The sequence below is a fragment of the Podarcis liolepis genome (assembly GCF_965112155.1).
Source record: "Podarcis liolepis genome assembly, chromosome: 10".
Taxonomy (NCBI): Eukaryota; Metazoa; Chordata; class Lepidosauria; order Squamata; family Lacertidae; genus Podarcis; species Podarcis liolepis.
The window spans coordinates 553,104-573,668 of record NC_139562.1 but is presented as its reverse complement, the minus strand read 5'-3'; the positions used below and the strand labels follow the sequence as shown (position 1 = coordinate 573,668).

At 46.6% G+C, this 20,565-nt stretch overlaps 2 protein-coding genes across 2 annotated transcripts in view; both read left to right on the top strand.

Annotated features, from left to right (window-relative positions):
• Positions 1-18,889, top strand: part of LOC310686836 (uncharacterized protein) — a gene marked incomplete at its 5' end in the record, with an annotated part of 31,857 nt that extends 12,968 nt beyond the window's left edge. The window contains one exon of the mRNA XM_083461175.1: positions 13,427-18,889. The remainder of the gene's footprint in view (positions 1-13,426) is intronic.
• The window catches only part of LOC310686893 (uncharacterized protein), a 66,107-nt gene that overhangs the window by 19,241 nt on the left and 26,301 nt on the right, over positions 1-20,565 (top strand). The window lies entirely within an intron of this gene.

Genomic DNA, 20,565 nt, shown 5'->3' with positions numbered 1-20,565 from the left:
ACAGATTTCCTCGACCAAACACACATAGAACTCCAGCTCTCTGCAAACCTCTGATAGAGCACAGAACTCAGCTTCAGTAGATGAAAGCGCTATGAGACTTTGCTTCCGGGACCTCCACCCAACTACTGAGTCTCCAAACTTCACCACTAGGCCTGACACTGATTTGCGGTCCTCAAGGTTAGCCCAATCCGAATCCACCCATGCGGTCAGCTTGACACCGCCCTCAGCTGACATCTTGAGGCAAAAATCTTTGGTATCTTGCAGGTAACGTAGCACCCGCTTAATACCATTCCAGGCCTGCACACTAGGACTTGAAGCCTCTCTACTGAGCAGATTGACAGCAAACACTATGTCTGGTCTGCTCCACTGTGACAGATACAGTAGACTACCCAGAGCTGACTGAAAGAGTTCAGTATTTTCAAACACAATGCGTTCTACTTGCTGACACTCCTTCACGTATCCAGCCTCCATGGGAGTTTTGGCACCTGCACAATCAGACATCCTGAACTTCTCAAGCAAATGTTCAATCTTACCTTTCTGGCGAAGCAAAAAGCATCCATCACTTGCTCTTGTGATCTCTAAGCCTAAATACGATTTGACATCTCCAAGCTGCTTGATCTTGACCCGTTTTCCAAGCTCCCTAGCAAACTTCTCCACCTGTTTACTTGTCTGTGCCATGATCAAGATATCATCAACAAACACCTGATCCACTTATTGTTTCAAGCCTGAATCTCTAATGTAAAGACTACTGTCTGCAAGAGATCTCTTAAAAGGTTCATACCTTTTCATCCAAACTCCACAGAACTCAGCAGGAAATCCATCTTAAAAGTATGTCATGTATTTGAGGTTCTGCTGTTTATATGTAAAACTGTATAGTAATGAAATAATGAAGGTAACGTCTCACTCTAGTGAGTATAATTTTAGATGTAAGGTACCTTTTGATAGTGAGGGGGAGTTGGTGAATCTGGATTTCTGGGATGCTCATCTGCCTGGAAGCAGCTGGCAGAAAGGTTTTCTTTGTGAAGCCCCTGCAGATGCCGAGTTCCTGACTTCTCTCCCAGGCGACAGGAAGCGAAAGACACACCTCCATTGCCCTGTGTCCTTCCAGCCTCTTTCCTCCCTTGCTCCCTTCTGCCGGTTTGTGTGCCTGGCTTGGATATCCTGTGTGCTGTATTTTTCTATTGCTGAAACTGGATTTGCTCTCAGGAGCTAAGTTTTGTGCCTCACTGGGGACCCAGTGAGAACTGTATGCTTTCAAAGCTCAGTAAAGTATAACTGAAGAAGTCCTGCTGCCTCTCTTTGTGTGTTTCTGACCTCAGTGTGGGACTTGCTCTGCACGTGGCCCCTACCCTGCTGCTACTTGGCCCATGCCCTGGAGTTGCTCTACTCAAGCATGCAAGACGGTTTTTGCACCAAACTCTGTCATCCCCCCACCGCATGATCTCCAAGCACTGCTTCTTCACCTGAACTTCATCCCTGCCTCCTAAGCATTCTGAAGAAAACTGATAATACTGTAAGTTAATGGGTGGTTTCCCCCCAAGCCTAATTGCAAGAGGGGAACGGAGGGGCTGCAGCGACCACGGAAGTCTCCTGATGGGCCCATCTTCACTCTTGAACCCCATGGGGCAACCCCAGAGCTCCAGCTTTTTCTGGGGTTTGGGGAAGGTAGTATTTTTCCATAGTCCCAGAAGTTTTTATTCAGTCATGCTGCTAGGGAGCTTTCCTACCAGAGGCCCACAGTTCATATTGCTATCATACTGATTTTACTGTTGTTTCTGCTTTTTCTGGGCCAGGAGACCCAGAGGAGGCCGGCTGCTGAAGCATCCAGGGAGACTCCCCCTCCTGCTGCGACCAGCTCCCCTCTCCCCAGGTCTCCCAGAGCACACTTGTTGTTGTTTAGTCGTTTAGTTGTATCCGACTCTTCGTGACCCCATGGACATGCCGCTAGCCTCAAGAACACCATCCAACCATCTCATTCTCTGTCGTCCCCTTCTCCTTGTGCCCTCCATCTTTCCCAACATCAGGGTCTTTTCCAGGGAGTCTTCTCTTCTCATGAGGTGACCCAGAGCACACAGAGAAATCCAATTCAGACCCATGAGCCTGTACATTATATTAACGGGCGTAGGGTTTTTTTGTCCCAACATGCATCACTTTAATCTCATTGACAATGAACTGTATTTTCGGCCCATTCAGCCCGTTTGGAGAAGTCCCTTTGGAGCTCCTAGCTATCTCTCTCCTTGCAATCTCTCTTTCTTTGCTCTGGTTGGCTGGACTCCTCCCTTTATTCCGCAGGGACCCGAAGGGCTCAGCCCGACGAGCTGGGGGACTGAGCAGCCTCGCACCTAGATTTTTCTGTAACACCCCCCCTCCCAAAGAAAGGCTCAACATCCACGCCCATGGGGGCCTGTGGCCAGCCCAGACCCTGGAGCATCTGCATCTCTCCCCCAGCTTGAAAGTTAGGGGCTGCAGTGCTGGCGAACCTTATCTCCGCCTCCCCGTGGGCCTTGTGGGGTTGGACAAGAGAGTCCCATCTGGGTGGTGTGGAGGGGGCAGTGCGGGGGCTTCCAAGTGTAAAGTAGGGAGGGCCCTCCTGAGTCATCTAGTTGAACCCCAAGCATAGTAGTAATCTCAGCTAAGCATCACAGGCAGGGGGCCATCCAAGCTCCCCCCACCCCACCCAAGGAAGGCACTCTCCCCACTGGCTGTGCCAGACTGACCTCTCAATGGCCCCTCCTGGCACACTTTCCTGTGGCCAAAGACTCTTCCCCAGGGAGGGCATCTGAACAAGAGACCACCCCCCTGTAGGGTGCTGTGTTGATGTCCGCCAGGCGGAGGAAAAGCAAAGCAGCTGCGCATTGGCACCGAGGGCTCCCAGACTTCAGCCAGTGCCCTCCAGGTGTTCTGAGTGCAGGCATCGTGCTGGCTGGCACTGAGGGGAACTGCAGGCCAACCTGCCTCGGGGGCACCTGCGTGGAGATGGCGGTGCCAGGGAGAAGAGCAGCAGGTTCAGACAGAGGCTCCTAAAGGCTCTGCCCAGTTTCTTGGCGTGGAAGATGTGACCAGCCAGCAGGGGCTGGGGCTGCAGCCGGGGGCTGGCCCCTGTTACCCAAGGTAAAGGACCCCTGGATGGTCAAGTCCAGCCAAAGGCGACTATGGGGACTTACTTCTGAGTAAGCGTGCATCAGATGGAACGGCAAATCCCTATGAACCGCGTAGGGGTTACTCCTAAGTAAGCGTGCATCAGGCAGGGCTGCAGAGTGGTGCTTCCAGTTTGCACATTTCATGGGATTTAATGTCTTGCCATTATAAATGCACGGGGATAAATGCATTTATAGAGACACATTTCCACAAAACACCCAAACTCCGGCATGTGGCCGCAGGTGATACAATAGGAGCCTTTCTGCAAATGGCCTTTGCAACACAACTCACTGGGTGGTAACAAAGTAGAGACATTTGCCTCTTTGCAACGTAGCCCCGTTTCCTCAATGAATCCACCCATTTCAGTAAAACCTGAGCTGAAATAGTAAGGAGAGCAAAACAGCAGCCCTGTCTGACCCCCGTCAGCCCCCAGACTCCCCCAGTCACGTGGCAGGAGATTCGTCCTGAGCCCCCCCCCCTGAGACGGGTATGACATCATGGATGATCTAGTGATGATTCATATGATCCATTGGTGATCCACATGATCCAAGCAGACTCGTCCAAAAAGCAGATCTCTAGGCCTGAATGAAAGGGGTCTGCCGTGATGGATTCTGGAGTCAAGAAATCCTCCCTTTCCGATGATCTCTCAGGCTGGCCAGGAAAAGGCAGCGAGCAGGAATCCTCAGGCATCCCGACGGACAGACAGACCTGTCATGTTGCCAAAAGACGAACTCGGAGTCTGATCTGATTTCCATGCAGAACTCATTTTGTGACTTCGCTGTTGGATTGTCGGGATCAGCCCCTCCCCCTCTCCTGATCCCCAGAAGGAAGACCGGGGGGGGGGGTTTCTACTCCTCCTTCTCTCCCCCCCACCCGCTCAATACTTTTCCTCCCCTCCCGGCACATCCTCCTCTCACCCCGCCCCCACAATCCCAAATCCCTCCCCCAATACATTGCTCCTCCGCCTCCAATCCGGTTTCTGCTCCAGAAATGTGGGGCGGGGAGCCCCCCTCCCAACCTTTCTGCTTCTCCCGGAAGTGGAGCTTCCACTCCGGATTGCTGCTCTGCCCCATAGCTGGGAGGGGGGCGCTTTCTGAAAGGGGAGGGAGGAGGCAGGGGACCCCCCCCCGTGGATGTTGCAGGAAAGGAGAATCGGGAGCGAGGACAAAGAGGTAAAGGGGTCGCGGGGGGGCGGAGAGGGGGGAAAGGACCCAGAGACCCCCGCCAGCTCCCCCAGGCGCCCCCAGGGGGCTTTCCTCGCAGGGCGGACCCCTCACCCGTCTCCCCTGGCTCTGCGCGGAGAAAAGCGGCCCATGAAAGGGTTAAGCGGCGCGAGAGACGCCTGGATAGAGACCCCCTGTCCCTCCCATGTTCTCTTGGGGGGGGCGCCTCCGGCTGGAGAGATGGGGGCGCAGGGTGTGGGGTGAGCAGAGCCAAGGGAGCCTCTGGATGCAGGGTAGACTCAGGAGAGAAGGAGGGGGTCAAGGAAATTGGGGGGGGAGGGCGAGGAGCATCCCTGGGGCAGGGAAGGGCAGCATTGGCGGGGGGGGGGAAGAGATATCGCGTCTCCATTGTGGCAGCTGGGGGGGGATCTCTGGTGGAACAGCCTTGGCCTCTCTCTCCCGCCCAGTAATCGACCCCCCCCTCAAGGCGACCAGAGAGGGATCCCTGGAAAGTGGGGGGTCCTGTCCCCCCACCCTTCCTTCCCGCAATCTCCATCCTCTTCCTGCCCCATAAGCCCCTGCCCTGTCCAGACACAGCGATTCTGCCCAGTCCATTCCTTGGTCCCCTGGAGAGGAGAGGAAGTCCAGAGGAAGAGATGTCAGTATTTGTGGAAAGAAAAGAGAAGGTTCTGGCCTCCCTTGGTCGCCTCAGCCTGGTCCTTGGGCCCTTGTCAGCATGAAAGAGTCCACGAGAAGAGCATCCTTGCAGAGTGCTTTCTGCTTTTACAGTGGTACCTCGGGTTACAGACGCTTCAGGTTACAGACTCCGATAACTGAGAAATAATCCCTCAGGTTAAGAACTTTGCTTCAGGATGAAAACAGAAATATTGTGGTGGTGGTGCAGCGGCAGCGGGAGGCCCCATTAGCTAAAGTGGTGCTTCAGGTTAAGAACAGTTTCAGGTTACGAATGGAACTCTGGAACGAATTAAGTACTTAACCCGAGGTACCACTGTCTTCTCAAAAGTCTTTCTGCAAAAGCGACTGACCAACTGTACACACATCAACACTGCCAGCTTTCACCAACCAACCAACCCAACACCAAACTAACATTTCTCACTCTATATATACAACCTGCAGCTTTTTAAGCATTAAAGAAACAGCGGCCAATTTTTAGCCGTGACAAGAGAGGAGGGGAGAGGCCTTCTCAGAAGCGGCTCTTGGTTTCCGCAATCCCACCCAGGAAGCAGCCAGAAACCTTTTCCTCTCTCTCAGGCTTCCATCTTTAATTGTCCTTTCTTGAGGATGAGGATAATGTACACCTGTCATCAGAAAGAGGGGTGCAGAGTCCATGGAATGGCTCCCAGGATTGATACAGAAGTTGCACCTCAAAAGCATTTCTGTTCCCCTTATTCTTCGTAGGCAATGTCAGAGTGACTGACGAGCTGAGATACAATCCTTCAGCATCCGATGACAGTGACTGCACGAATCTTCCCAGTCAAAGGACCCATTTTCATGATAGACAGTGCTTGTGGCTGGAGGCTCTACACACCAGGTGTGCCTGTGCAGGCCAAAGACTGCCAGTATTAGCACAGGTGAGGTGTGTGACCTCCCCAAATTTACAGAATGTATGTGAATGTGCGTTCGTTTATGGATTATAGTTTATGGCAACCCTGTGATTTTCTCCACCCATAACATTTCTTGAGCTAATATTGCAGTACAAATTCCAAAATAACTACAAAAAAATCACAAAAGAATAATAATTGTAGTATTTATACCCTGCCCATCTGGTTGGGTTTCCCCAGCCACTTTGGGCAGCTTCCAGTACATATAAAAGACAAAATAAAAAAATTCCTTCCAGTGGCACCTTAAAGACCAACTAAGTTAGAACTAACTTAGTTGGTCTTTAAGGTGCCACTGGAAGGAATTTTTTTATTTTGACTATGGCAGACCAACACGGCTACCTATCTACTACATATAAAAGACAGGAAAACATCAAACATTATAAACCTCCTGACACAGGGCTGCCTTCAGCTGTCTTCCAAATGTCAGGTAGTTGTTCATTTCCTTGGCCTCTGAAGGGACGGTGTTCCACAGGGCGGGCGCCACCACCGAGAAGGCCCTCTGCCTGCTTCCCTGTACCCTCACTTATCACAGAGAGGGGGCCAGCAGGAGGACCTCAGAGGAGGACCTCAGTGTTCAGAGTGAAGGATGGGGGTGGAGATGCTCCTTCAGGTCTACAGGGCCAAGTCGGTTGAGGGCTTTAGGTCACCGATCTTGCTCCTCCTTAATGATCTCCAAGTCCAACATATAGTTAGCAGAATAGGAAAAAACACTCAGAGGCAGCAAAAAATCCATTCAGCAGATAAATTTAGTACAGAAGGCAAAGAAGCATGACTATCCAAAAATTGAATTTACAGTAAAACCCTAAATTAGCTTATCAAAACAGCACTCAAGTAAGAAAGACACAAGCAGAGTAGAGAATAGCAGAATAGGAAGTGGGACCAGGCACCTTTCAATACTGTGATTTATAGACAATTCCATGTCAGAGTAACCTTGGGACTGGATAACAAGCTTGGCTCACTCCAGTTTAAACCAGCTTCTTCTGGTTCCCAGAAACAAGGAAGGTTCAGCATAACCTCATAACAACTGATCCCACCCCCTGCTCTCAGCAGAAAGGAAACTCCCTGATCAGGTAAGATGTTCCAGCTGGAGAAAACACCAGCTTTGAATCACACAGAGTAAAACCACCAGAACCTTCTTGAACCACCAGACTAGGAATGAATCTCTATATGTCAGATCAATACTTTTCTTGCCTGAAAGATGCAACCAATTTAAAGATCAGCACAAGCAGTTTGAATTGTGCTCGGAAATGCACTGAGAGCGAGTGAAGATCCTTTAGGACAGTGTTACAAGGTTGAACTTTTCATTAAGTACAGTTATCCCTTTGCCTTGAATATCCAGCTTTGTCAGTGCCAGATTAGGGTAGTCCTGTGTCAGAAGACAGGCACGAGATCAGGCAGCACATCATTATTATAAGGAACCATTGGGGTGGGTGTTTCCGCCTGGGATTCCCATTTGCCAGCTGCTTTCCTTCCGCTTCTCCTGCTCTCTCCATGCAATGTGAGGCATGTAGACAGAGCTCCATCTCCCAGAACAGGAGCTTCCCTGAGCACCCATTCAGCTGACCCCAAGCACCAAGCCTTGTCACTAGTTCTCTGACTGACCCAGACCACAGTCCCTGGACAAGATATAGACTGTGCAGGTGATTCATAAAGATCTAGAGGTGGATGAAGGATTATGATGCAGAGGATGGGGAATGTCCAAAGGAACGATGGACCAGAGAAAGAGAGGGCCTCTTCATGGACAGAGAGCAGCTGCCTTTCCTGTGAGGAAACAATTGATTTGAAAAGGCTGTATTCCAAGATCATGCTGTGCTATTAATGATGATTGAGGATTATGAAAGGTTGCTGCTGCATTACTATCATTTGATGACATTGCTTTTTCATTTGCTGTGCGTAAGAGGAGTGGGGTGGTGTTTAGTTGGGTGCGGGAATTTGTTTAATTTAATTATGGTGTGTTTGTAACATTCTCTTTTTTTTTGTTTGTTTTATTGTTTTGTTAGTTTGTTTTTTGTATAGGTTTTAATTTGATTTTGAGGGGAGGGGTCAGGGCTGCCTGGGAGTGGGTCCCAACAAACAAAATGGCTGGGGCAGGTTCCACGGGGGGGGGGGATGTACTGGGACAACCAATCTCAGTGATCACGGGTAGGAGGAGGAGCTACGCTAAGACCAGACCACGTCATTACCGAGGAAGCGGGCTTAGTCATTGTTTGAGGACTATCCCTGCCTCCAGGTCTGGTCTTGACCAGACGGGATACTGGAATCAGCAAGGGATACCCACACAACCTGAAGGTGCTGCTGTGCAATGCCAGGTCAATGATCCATAAAACCATTGTGATCCATGACTTGATCGTGGATGGAGGATTTGACCTGGCATGTGTAACAGAGACTTGGTTGGATGAAGCAGATGGGCCTGTCCTTGCCGCTGCTTGTCCACCAGGTTTCTCTTACGCACAGCAACCCAGGTCATGTGGGCGGGGAGGGGGGGTTGCAGTGATTTTTAGGAAGTCATTAGTTTGCACCAGGCGTCCTATTCGGAAGACCCAGTTTTCCGAGTGCATGTTCTGGAAGTTGGGCAATAGGGGCAGTAAGGATTCCTATTGGTGTACCGACCTCCCCGCTGCACCAAGGATTCCCTGCCCGAGCTGCTTCAGGTCGTGGCGGATGTTCTCCTGGAGACACCTAGTTTGGTTGTCCTAGGGGATTTTAACATTCATGCCGACACGACCTTACAAGGGGCCGCTCGGGACTTCGTGGAAAGCATGGCCTCCATGGGGCTGTCCCTGAATAAGTCTGGCCCAACCCATAGCCGCGGACATGCCTTGGACCTGGTGTTTACCTCTATGGATGTTCATGATCTGACACTAAGTAAAAGCAAAACAAAAGAAGTGCCATGGTCAGATCACTTCCTGGTGCAACTGGACTTCTCCGCGACCCTTCCCCTCTGCAGGGAGGTGGGACCGATTTGGATGGTCTGCTCCCACCATATAATGGATCCAAATGGTTTCCAGAGAGTGGTAGGGGATGCTTTATCCCATGTTGATGGCCTTTCAGCTGATTCCCTGGTGGCCCGCTGGAATGCGGAGTTAACCAGGGCTATCGACTGTCTGGCTCCGAAGCGCCCTCTCCGATTGCATGGAGCCCGGACAGCCCCGTGGTTTTCCACGGAACTGAGGGCAATGGAACAATCGTTGAGACGGCTAGAGCACCGGTGGCGGGTGACCCATTCTGAAGCTCACCGGACACAGGTTAGAGCTGAATGTTGAGCCTACCAAGTGGCGGTAGTGACGGCGAAAACTACTTTCTTCACCGCCTCTATTGCATCTGCAGAAAACAGCAGCAGGAGACTTTTTCAGGTGGTTCGCAATTTAGCAGAACCACCTGCTCCATCAGGGCTCAGTGCGGCCCACATGATCTCCTGCAATGATTTTGCAAAGTTTTTTTACAGATAAAGTCGCTCAGATTCACTCAAGTTGCTCAAGTCGCTCAGGTAGACTCCACCGTGGCATCAGGGCCGGGGCGGGAGAGTGCTAGAGTCTGTCTAGTCAAGTTGTGTGGGATCAATTCCAACCTGTTACCCCCGAGGATGTGGACAGACTGCTTGGACAAGTGAAACCAACCACTTGTCTCCTTGATCCTTGCCCATCCTGGCTGATAAAAGCTAGCCGGGAAGGGTTGGGCGGTGGGCTTCATGGGGTGCTGAATGCTTCCCTCCGTGAGGGAGCCTTTCCAGACCCACTGAAAGAGGCAGTTCTTAAACCGCTTCTTAAAAAAACCATTTTTAGATGCGGCCACGATGCCCAACTATCACTGAGTCTCAAATCTTCCATTCCTGGGCAAGGTGATTGAGCGAGTAGTTGCTGAACAACTCCAGGCACGCCTGGAAGAAGCGGACCATTTGGATCCCTTCCAGTTGGGATTCAGGCCTCATCATGGGACTGAAACTGCCTTGGTCGCACTGGTTGATGATCTCTGATGGGCTAGGGACAAAGGTTTCCTAGTTCTGCTGGATCTGTCAGCGGCCTTTGATACCATTGAGCATAACATCCTTCTGGACCGTCTTGAGGGGCTGGGAGCAGGGGCACTGTCATACAGTGGTTCCACTCCTTTCTCCTGGGCCGTGTCCAGAAAATGGTGTTGGGGGATGAGTGTTCAGACCCCTGGGCCCTCACTTGTGGGGTGCCTCAGGATTCTGTACTCTCCCCCATGCTTTTCAACATCTACATGAAGTTGCTGGGAGAGATCATCAGGGGGTTTGGGCTGGGTGTTCATCCATATGCGGATGATACCCAGCTCTACCTCTCTTTCAAATCAGAACCAGTGAAGGCAGTGAAGGTCCTGTGTGAGTGTCTGGAGGCGGTTGGAGGATGGATGGTGGCTAACAGATTGAGGTTGAATCCTGACAAGATAGAAGTACTGTTTTTGGGGGACAGGAGGCGAGCAGGTGTGGAGGATTCCCTGGTCCTGAATGGGGTAACTGTGCCCCTGAAGGACCAGGTGCGCAGCCTGGGAGTCATTTTGGACTCACAGCTGTCCATGGAGGCGCAGGTCAATTCTGTGTCCAGGACAGCTGTCTACCGGCTCTATCTGGTACGCAGGCTGAGACCCTATCTGCCTGTGGACTGCCTTGCCAGAGTGGTGCATGCTCTGGTTATCTCCCGCTTGGACTGCAATGCGCTATACGTGGGGCTACCTTTGAAGGTGACCCAGAAACTAAAACTAATCCACAATGCAGCAGCTAGACTGGGGACTGGGAGCGGCCACCGAGACCACATAACACCGGTCTTGAAAGACCTACATTGGCTGCCAGTATGTTTCCGAGCACAATTCAAAGTGTTTGTGCTGACCTTTAAAACCCTAAACGTCCTCGGTCCAGTATACCTGAAGGAGCGTCTCCACCCCTCATTGTTCTGCCTGGACACTGAGGTCCAGCTCTGAGGGCCTTCTGGCGGTTCCCTCACTGTGAGAAGCAAAGTTACAGGGAACCAGGCAGAGGGCCTTCTCGCTAGTGGCACCCTCCCTGTAGAACGCCCTCCCACCAGATGTCAAAGAGATAAACAACTACCAGACTTTTAGAAGACATCTGAAGGCAGCCCTTTTTAGGGAAGCTTTTAATGTTTCATGTATTACAGTATTTTAATGTTTTTCTGGAAGCTGCCCAGAGTGGCTGGGGAAGCCCAGCCAGATGGGCAGGGTATAAATAATAAATAATAAATTATTATTATTATTATTATTATTATTATTATTATTATTATTTCATAAAAATTGGGAACATGGGTAGAAAGCGGGGGAATGTAGGAGATGTGTGAAATAAGAGAAGGGGCAAATAGTGTTTGACTTGTTCTTTTCCCTTTGTTCTCTTCCTTGGAATCCAAAAAGAACTTCCTCTCTGCCCACTCTGAAGAAGGTGTTACAGAAGAATGTCAGAATTCCAGGGGACAGGAATAGACATTGAAATGTGAGAAATGTGGAATATGCTTCACTGAATGAGCACACATAGCTCACATCAACAAACTCACAGGAGAGAAACCTTTTAAAGATTTGAAGTGTGGAAAGAGTTTCACTGATAGTGAAAAACCTAGAATACATCAGCGGACTGCCATGGGTAAGAAAGGATTCCAATGCAGGGAGTGTGGGAAGAGCTTCAGTCAGAGTGGAAACCTTAAATTACACCAAAGAACTCACACAGGGGAGAAACCATTTAAATGTATGGAGTGTGGAAAGAGCTTCAGTCAGAATGGAGACCTTAGAAATCATCAACGGACTCACACAGGGGAGAAACCATATAAGTGTATCGTGTGTGGAAAGAGCTTTAGGAACAGAGGATATCTTAGAAAACATCAACGGACTCACACAGGGGAGAAACCATATCAATGTATCGAGTGTGGAAAGAGCTTTAGTCATAGTGGAAGCCTTAGACTACATCAACGGACTCACACAGGGGAGAAACCATTTAAATGTATTGAATGTGGAAAGAGCTTTAGTAACAATGGAAGCCTTAGACTACATCAACGGATTCACACAGGGGAGAAACCATTTAAATGTATGGAGTGTGGAAAGAGCTTCAGTCAGAATGGAGACCTTAAAACACATCAACGGATTCACACAGGGGAGAAACCATTTAAATGTATGGAGTGTGGAAAGAGCTTCAGTCAGAATGGAAACCTTAGAATACATCAACGTACACATACAGGGGAGAAACCGTTTAAATGCATGGCTTGTGGAAAGAGCTTTAGTGATAGTGGAACCCTTAGAAAACATCAACATTTTCACACAGGAGTGAAACCATTTAAATGTATGGAGTGTGGAAAGAGCTTCAGTTTCAGTTCAAACCTTAGACAACATCAACGGACTCACACTGGGGAGAAACCATTTAAATGCATGGAGTGTGGAAAGAGCTTTAGTCAAAATGCGCACCTAACTTTACACCATCAAACTCACATAGGTGAGAAACCATTTAGATGTATGGAGTGTGGAAAGAGCTTCATTCGGATTGGAAACCTTAGAATGCATCAACGGACTCATACAGGGGAGAAACCATATACATGTATGGAGTGTGGAAAGAGCTTCAGTCAGAGTGGAGAGGTTAGATCACATCAACGGACTCACACAGGGGAGAAACCATTTAAATGCATGGAGTGTGGAAAGAGCTTTAGTTACGATGCAGGCCTTAGACAACATCAACGGACTCACACAGGAGAGAAACCATTTAATTGTATGGAGTGTGGAAAGAACTTCAGTCAGAGTGAACACCTTAGACAACATCAACGGACTCACACAGGAGAGAAACCATTTAAATGTATGGAGTGTGGAAAGAGCTTTAGTTACGATGCAGGCCTTAGACAACATCAACGGACTCACACAGGAGAGAAACCATTTAAATGTATGGAGTGTGGAAAGAGCTTTAGTGAAAATGGAAACCTTAGAAAACACCAACGGACTCACACAGGGGAGAAACCATATAAATGTATGGAGTGTGGAAAGAGTTTTAGTGATAGTGGAAGCCTTAGAACACATCAACGAACTCACACAGGGATGAAACCGTTTCAGTGTATGGAGTGTGGAAAGAACTTCAGTCGGAGTGGACACCTTAGACAACATCAACAGACTCATACAGGGCAGAAACCATATAAATGTATCGAGTGTGGAAAGAACTTCAGTCAGAGTGCATACCTTAGACAACATCAACGGACTCACACAGGAGAGAAACCTTTTAAATGTATGGAGTGTGGAAAGAGCTTCAGTTATAGTGGAAACCTGAGAAGACATCAACAGACTCACATCAGTAAGAAACGATTTAAATGTATGGAGTGTGGAAAGAGCTTCAGTCAGAATGGACACCTTAGAACACATCAGCAGACACACAGGGCAGAAACTGTTTAAATGTATGGCCTGTGGAAGGAGCTTCAGTCAGAGTGGAAGCCTTGATTTATGTCAACAAACTCACACAAAAGACAAACCATATAAATTTCAGGAAAGTAGACAGAGGTTCAGTCCTAATGGAAGTCCTACATCTACAGACTCATGGACAGGAAGAACTTTAACAGTTGACACCCTACAAACCCATCAACCCTCAAAGAGGAGAAGCTGTTTAAAGGGAAAGATTCCAGAAAGTGCTTTAGTTATAATGGAGTGTTTAAGGAACATCTAAGAGCCAGTGTGGTGTAGTGGTTAAGAGCGGTTCGTAATCTGGGGAACTGTGTTTGCGTCTCCGCTCCTCCACATGCAGCTGCTGGGTGACCTTGGGCCAGTCACACTTCTTTGAATTGTCTCAGCACCACTCACCTCACAGAGGAAGGGAAAGGAGAATGTTAGCCACTTTGAGACTCCTTCGGGTAGTGATAAAGCGGGATATCAAATCCAAACTCTTCTTCTTCTTCTCAGAGTGGAGAACCCATTTAAATGTATGGAGTGAGGAACGGGTTCCTTTCAGAGTTTACTCTTCACAGCAATGAACTCAGCAGAAAATCCATCTTCAAAGCATGTCATGTATTTGTTCTGGTGTTTATATGTAAAACTGTATAGTAATGAAATAATGAAGGTAATATCCCACAATAATGAGTATAATTTTAGATGTAAGGTACCTTTTGATAGTGAGGGGGAGAGGGTGAATCTGTATTTCTGGTGGTGAGTGAGGATTAGGGCTGGCCATATATTGATCTCATCCTATACCAGTTTCTAGACTACATTGTGATAACCTTTGGAAAATACACCAAAATGGCAATACACCACGAATCCCAGTGTGTGTTTCTGGGATGCCCTTTTGCCTGGAAGCAGCCAGCAGAAAGCTTTGCTTCATGAAGGGCTTCTGGTTGATCGCTCGCCATCACAGTCGGAGATCTCTTTATCAGAGGAGACCTCGGTATATCAAAGGCAGGGGAAACTGCTCCAGCGCAGCAGACCCCCGGAAAAACCTCAAATCGAGCATTTTGAGGACATGGAATCTGGCAGGTGTCAAAAGTGGGCTCCCCCCTCCCTGGAAAGTTCTGCTTTTGAGCTCCGAGAACGAGGGGGTTGGAGCTGCGACACATCGGACAAAAAGCTTCCTGTGATTATACGAAGCTGCGAGACTGTGAGGCATTAGCGGTCAATTCTTCCAACATCAAAAGGACTGTATTGTGTGTACCTTTTACGTTTGGATTATATATGGCTAATGTAGGGGTTGTGCTGACAAGCTAGCTGAGATAATGCTCCGGGCACACAGCCATCTCTGTCCAAGAGATTTATTGCTAAGCTTCAAAGCAGTTACAAGAGTTCAAAGGCACACTTCATCTCTCGGAGTCAGATGAATCGCCTGACTTTTTTTACGCCTCCCCCAGCAAGCCCATTTCCTGAGCCCACGCCTCTTGCTTCCTCTGCTCTGTGAGTGGCTGGTTCCCAGTACTGGCTCCCCCCTCCCAGCTTCCTCCTCTGAAGTGGAAGAGAAACTGCTAATTACCGGCGTGGGCTCTCTGTACTTGCCTCTCTGCTTCCCCCTCAGCTCTTTCACAGCCTCCAATTCCCTGACATCCACCCCCTCCTCAAAGGCCCCCTTCCCCTCGGGAGAATCGACCACCCCCAATTTACCCTTCTCCGGAGTGGCGGGGGTGAAGCCTGGAAAACTACCCTCCTCCTCATCCGTATCTTCAAAAACCGTCCTCCAGTCCTCCCTCAAACCCACAGTTCCTCGTGTTCCCTCTTCTTCTTCCTCTTCGTCAGATGGTGGGAATCCCTCGAAATCCTCTTCATCGTCCGTCGGCCCGAACACCTGTTGGAAAAATCTACCCCGGGGTTTGGGTTTGTCGGGGAAGAAATTGTGGAACTCCTCCACTAGACCCTCATCAGTGATACAACTCTTCGGGACCCAGGTATTCTCTGAACTAGGGGCCCCTTCCCACGCCACCAGATACTCTTGCCTTTCTGTTTCCCCATCAGCTCTTTCGCAGCCTCCAATTCCCTGACAGCTAACTAAAGACCTGACCTCAAGAGTCACTAAATCAGAGATTTGCCCAAGGACTTGTTCTGATCGTAGTGCTGTGTTGACAGAGTTAAAATTGTCTCTACAGGGTACTTTTAGATGGCAGATGAATGATGTTTTACTGAGAAATGAATTGATCGTAAATAAAGCTCAAAAGACCCTAAAGGACTATTTTGAATTGAACCTGAATCCTGGAATTGAAGCAAGGGGTGCAAGTAAAGTGGTAATGCCAGGTATTTTGATTCAACAGAATTCTATCAGAATGAGCAAAAGGAAAAAGTTCTGTCTCAAAGGAGAAAGAGAAAAAGCTAAGATGTAACCCAAAAAATCAACAGATTCAAAAGGAAATTAAACCATTACAATCTTAGTCTTCACAAAGAGTAAACCAAGAAATTGAATGAAAAATTATATTGATGAAACAAAAGACTTTTGCATCGGCAAATAAATGCAGAAAATTATTGGCTTGGGGACAGAAGGAGAGTACAATAATTAATATTATGGAGGATGGTAAGAATATTGAGAACCCAACAGAGATTAGAAAATGTTTTCAAAAGTACTATAAGCAGCTTTACAAAAAGGAAAAATGGATAAAATGGAAAAGTTTTTGGACAAAAATGGATTGCAGAAAATTCCAGCGGACAAAACAAGCCTACTAAATGAACTGGTTACAAGACAAGAAGTTGAAGGGGCAATTAGAATCATAGAATCATAGAGTTGGAAGAGACCACAAGGGCCATCGAGTCCAACCCCCTGCCAAGCAGGAAACACCATCAGAGCACTCCTGACATATGGTTGTCAAGCCTCTGCTTAAAGACCTCCAAAGCAGGAGACTCCACCACACTCCTTGGCAGCAAATTCCACTGTCGAACAGCTCTTACTGTCAGGAAGTTCTTCCTAGTGTTTAGGTGGAATCTTCTTTCTTGTAGTTTGGATCCATTGCTCCGTGTCCGCTTCTCTGGAGCAGCAGAAAACAACCTTTCTCCCTCCTCTATGTGACATCCTTTTATATATTTGAACATGGCTATCATATCACCCCTTAACCTCCTCTTCTCCAGGCTAAACATGCCCAGCTCCCTTAGCCGTTCCTCATAAGGCATCGTTTCCAGGCCTTTGACCATTTTGGTTGCCCTCCTCTGGACACGTTCCAGTTTGTCAGTGTCCTTCTTGAACTGTGGTGCCCAGAACTGGACACAGTACTCCAGGTGAGGTCTGACCAGAGCAGAATACAGTGGCACTATTACTTGCCTTGATCTAGATGCTATACTCCTATTGCCCAAATGAAAATAGGCAAAGCACTGGTACCTGATGCTTTAACTTCCAAGTATTATAAAATATTTAAGGATTGGCTGATACAACCATTGATGGATGTTGTAACAAAATATTAAAGGGGGACAAAGCACCCGAGTCCTGGAAAGAGGCCTTCATCACTCTGATACCCAAACCAGATACAGATAGAGCTCAAGTAAGGAATCAGCGACCAATTTCCTTGTTGAATGTGGATTATAAAATATTTGCAAATATTTTGGCTACAAGATTGAAGAAGATTTTGAATAAGCACATACATAAAGATCAGTCAGATTTTTTATCTGAGAGGCATATGAAAGATAATATTAGGAATGTGCTGGAAAGATTAGAGGCAAAAAAGAATCCTAAAGCAATGTTTATGTTTATTGATGAAGAGAAAGCCTTTGATAATGTTTCTTGGAGTTTTATGAAACAGAACTTGTGTAATATGGGGATCGGTCAAAAATTTTTTTAATGGTATTAATGCAATTTACTTGGAGCAGAAAGCAAAAATTATAATTAACAATGTGGTCTCAGAAGAAATTAGGATTGAGAAGGGAACCAGGCAAGGGTGCCCACTTTTCCCCCTAGAGGTGCTGTCCTAGAGGTGCTGCTGAATAGGATAAGGAATGATGAGGAAGTTAAAGGCATAGTAGTGGGAACTAAACAATATAAGTTAAAAGTCTTTGCTGATGATTTGGTATTGACTTTACAGGACCCTGAGATCAGTGCAATCAAAGCACTGAAGATAATTCAACAGTTCGGACAAGTTGCGGGTTTCAAATTGAATAAGAATAAAACCAAAGTTTTAGGGGGGGGGAATAACGATACATGAAAAACTTAACTTAGAGGAACCCACAGGGCTGAAGTTTGTGAAAAAGGTGAAATATCTGGGTGTAAATATGACTGCAAAAAATGCATTTGTACAAAGACTACTATGAAAAGTTATGGAAAGATATCAAAAGAGATTTGGATATTTGGACAAGGTTGAAACTATCTTTGTTGGGCTGAATTTCTGCGATAAAGATGAATGTATTGCCTAAGGTGTTATTTTTGTTCCAAGTACTCCCTATCATTGATAAGTTGAATTGTTTTAAGGAATGGCAAAAGATATTATTTAAATTTATCTGGCAGGGGGGGAAACCCAGAATTAAGATTAAATTATTAACAGATGTAAAAGAGAGGGGGGGTTTCTCCCTGCCAGATTTAAGGATTTACTTTGAAGCTGCAGCCTTTTGCTGGCTGAAACAATGGTTTTTATTGGAAGATACAGATGTTTTTGATTTAGAAGGTTTTGATAATGTATTTGGTTGGCATGCATATTTATGGTATGGCAAGCTAAAAGCTCACAAAAGATTTAAAAATCATATAACTAGAAAATCTTTGGATGATGTTTGGATAAGATACAGGGATTTGTTAGAAAGGAAAACACCCAGATGGATATCACCATTGGGAGCTAAGACCCATAAAAGGTTGAATATGAAAGATACATGGTTGAAGTATAATGATAGTTTGATGGAAGTAGGGGACCAATTTAGATTAAAATCTTATGATCCATTGAAAGATAAATTAGATGATTGGTTCCAGTACATCCAGATAAATGAAATGTTTAAAATGGATAAGAAAATTGGTTTTCAAACAGAGAAATCCAAACTAGAAATGGAATTATTAGATACAAAAACAAAATACCTATCTAAGATGTATAATTTATTGCTGGAATGGCATACGAGAGATGAACAATTGAAATCTGTAATGATTGAATGGGCCAGGGATGTGGGGCACAATATCATGATGGTGGATTGGGATAAATTGTGGAAAAAGGAATTGGAAGAAACAAGATTTACCAACTATCGAAGAATGGCAGATGAAGATGATGGACTATATGGAATTTGCCAAACTGACCGGGAGACTCTGAGACCAGAGAGAAGAGATGGTGGAAGAAGATTGGAAGAAGCTTAAGGAATATTTGAAAAAATATGTTAATATTTAAATCTTAGAATAGCTTTGGAAGTGGATATAGGCTGTAGGGTTAGAAGTAGAAGATAGTGTATTTTAAAATAATATTATCTGCAAGCGATAAAATGTGAAGTTAATTTAAGTGTGATAAAAAAAGATGGTTAGAAACTATGATATATGTAAACTGCTAAAGAAGTAAAATGAAAATCAGATAGGTGGGACTTGGAGAAGCCCACTTAACAATGTTTAGAAAAATAAGGATAAGAGAATAATCTGTTTGCATTGTTTGTTTTTCTGTTTGTGTTCTTTATTTGTGTTATAAAATGAATAATTTTTTTTGAAAAAAAAGAAGAAAGCTTTTCTTCGTGAAGCCCCTGCAGATGCTGAGTTGCTGACTTCCCTCCCAGACGACAGGAAGCGAAAGACACGCCTCCATTGCCCTGTGTCCTTCCAGCCTCTTTCCTCCCTTGCTCCCTTCTGCCGGTCTGTGTCTGCCTGACTTAGATATCCTGTGTGGTGTATTTTTTTATGGCTGAAACTGGATTTGCTCTCAGGAGCAAAGTTTTGTGCCTCACTGGGGACCCAGTGAGAAAGAACTGTATGCTTTGAAAGCTCAGTAAACTATTACTGAAGAAGTCCTGCTGCCTCTGTGTGCGTTTTTGTCCTCAGTGTGGGACTTGCTCTACACGTGGCCCCTACCCTGCTGCTACTTGGCTCATGGCCTGGAGTTGCTCTACTCAAGCATGCAAGACGGTGCGTCTGCGTGTGACTGTGGTTTTTTGCACTGTTATGGAAATGACAAGTGGGACCCACATCTTTAAAGTTGTTAAAATAAAAAAATTCCTTCCAGTAGCACCTTAAAGACCAACTAAGTTAGTTCTTGGTATGAGCTTTCGTGTGCATGCACACTTCTTCAGATAGATAGATAAATTTATTGTCATTGTCCGTATATACACAGTATACACAACAACGAAAATCAAACACCCACCCAAAGACCGGGTTCACATATACATTTGCACGTATCTCCGACACTCTCATCCTATTCAGACATAATCTATAAAACATAACATAATCCAGAATATAGCATGACCTATTAAAGGCATAACATAACCTAAAACCTATCTCATTCCTTCCTGCTCCCCGCTTGCTAAACCTTGCAACTGGCCCTGAGATCATTATTTAGTGCAATCAGAGCTCTTGGATAGAAACTATTCAGAAGGCGTGTGGTTCGTGTTTTCATTGTCCTATATCTTCTGCCCGAAGGCAATAGTTCAAAGAAGTTGTGAGCAGGGTGGGTGGGATCTCTCAGAATATTATGTGACTTCTTCAAGATGCGAGACGTGAAGATCTCATCCAGGGTTGGTAGTCGGAGCCCAATAACATTCTGGGCAATTTTAATTGTTCTCTGTAAAGCTTTTTTTTTTTTCAGATACAAGGAACTAAAGTTGTTGCAATGTTACAAATCATCAAACCTTTATTGGCATCACTTACAAACATTCAGAATAAGTAGGCCAGTGCGATCTCGTCTCCATTTCAACAGTACAGTCATTTGCCAAAGGGAAGAAGAGGCAAGCAATCTACTTCATCTCTCCAGCAAGGGCAGGATCCTGCAGCGTACTTTGGTGACAAAAAATCAAATAGAGGAACTTAGCTAGTGTCTTGGGGAGCTCCTGGTCTCTCCCCTGGAATAAGAAGTGTACAACCTCCTTCTCTGGTTTCCATGTTGGAATGCATAGGTGGTCTAAAAATTGTTGGCAAAGATCATCATAGATTTTGCATTTAAGGGCCATGTGAGCTAGAGTTTCCACCAGGTGGGCATCGCATGGGCAGATCCTATCTCCTTCTGCCAAACCCACAAACCTGCCCCAAAGGAGGTTAGGAGGATTAGACTTGAACCTAGGCAGAGAAAAAGCCCTTTTTCCTTGCAGGTTAAACAAAAATTGTAAAT